At 40.8% G+C, this 1,360-nt stretch overlaps 1 protein-coding gene across 1 annotated transcript in view; it reads left to right on the forward strand.

Moving 5' to 3' along the window:
- The window catches only part of creb3l3a (cAMP responsive element binding protein 3-like 3a), an 11,046-nt gene extending 10,393 nt beyond the window's left edge, over positions 1-653 (forward strand). Inside the window, exon 11 of the mRNA XM_016442647.1 lies at positions 612-653. The gene's annotated coding sequence lies outside the window, so the exon portion shown is untranslated. The remainder of the gene's footprint in view (positions 1-611) is intronic.
- Positions 654-1,360: the final 707 nt, after the last annotated feature.

The following is a 1,360-nucleotide window of genomic DNA, read 5'->3' on the forward strand; positions in this document are numbered from 1 at the left end:
AGACGTTTGGGCACGGAGGTGAAAAAAAACAGCGTTTCAGGCGGTCGCACACCGGACGAGAAGCGCAGCTTCGCGCCACGTCTTTAAAATTCAAATACATTATTTTCTATGAGTGCAGGCACACCGGCGGAGCCGTTCGGCGTCTGTCCGCGGCGCACAGCTAACGTTACGTCGTGTTGTACTTGTAAGAATTGTAGACATGCCAAAAATGTGAAGCTACAGCACAGCAGCTCTTCTTCTTGGTTTTCTCTGATGCACTAACTGCAGCAGCACTTCTTCTTCGTCGTCTCGTCTGATGCACTCACTCAACCAAGCGTTCTAACCACAACCTCGCCCCTCCCCACCCCCCAACCATTCGAATTTCTGTAGGCGGGAATTATTTGTAATGAAATTCTAATGAGCCGCTTTGTGATATCACAAAGCCCGGAAAACAAACGCTGTAGTCCAAACGAGCCATTCGCTGTAGTTCTTGAAAAGGGATTTTTAAAAAACTAAATATCTCCCTTTGGAGTGGACTTTGAGATTTGTAACTTTCTAGATCTTTTTAATGCCCAAACATACACACTACACACTGACTAAAATTAATAAAGTGAAAAAGCATAATAGGACCCCTTTAACAGCTTTTTTGAAGGCGGGAGGCAGCTAACAGATTGCTGGAAGCTCTTTTTTTCTCCTTCTTTCTGCTGAAGTAATTTTTAAGAGATTGCATAGTATATAGCTGCTTATTTATATGATCAAACTTTGGATGAAATAACAAGTCCAATTTTTTCTGTTGATTTGGAATGCTGGAAGTGGGTTTTCTCTCGTTTTAAGCTTGCCAGAAGCAGGTTTCGTTTTCGTTAAAATGCAGTGGGGTCCAAACGAAAATGCGTGTTTTTTAAACACAGCATAATTATTTTTTGCAAGAATAACTGGCTTACTAACTGTATTTTGCTTGTTACAAGGCTACACCCGAAATAAATATGTGGACATGAAATATTGATATGGAATTATTTTACAATCCTACCTGTAAATTATCTTCAGGTGTCCGCTATGAAAAAAATAGTCCACTACAACGTACAAAACAATCGGACTAGCATCGAGACGAATGCTGAAACAATATTAATGTGATATTAATACTGCTCTGCCTCTGAGGTAATTTTCAGTAGGCTACAATCGATAACTGAGACACACAATGGCGACAGTTGCGTTTGTATAAAACAAAAGAGCGCGGGAGAAAGTAGCGCCGGTTTTATTTGCGCGGATGAGCGGAATGATACGCAACCGCTGGATGCCGCGATCGACCAATTAGAATCAAGTATTCAGAGCGTCGTGTAATAAAATGTACAAAAAACAAACAAAACAAAAAACAATTTGAGTG

Source organism: Sinocyclocheilus anshuiensis, unplaced genomic scaffold (genome assembly GCF_001515605.1).
Source record: "Sinocyclocheilus anshuiensis isolate Anshui unplaced genomic scaffold, SAMN03320099.WGS_v1.1 scaffold735, whole genome shotgun sequence".
Lineage (NCBI taxonomy): Eukaryota > Metazoa > Chordata > Actinopteri > Cypriniformes > Cyprinidae > Sinocyclocheilus > Sinocyclocheilus anshuiensis.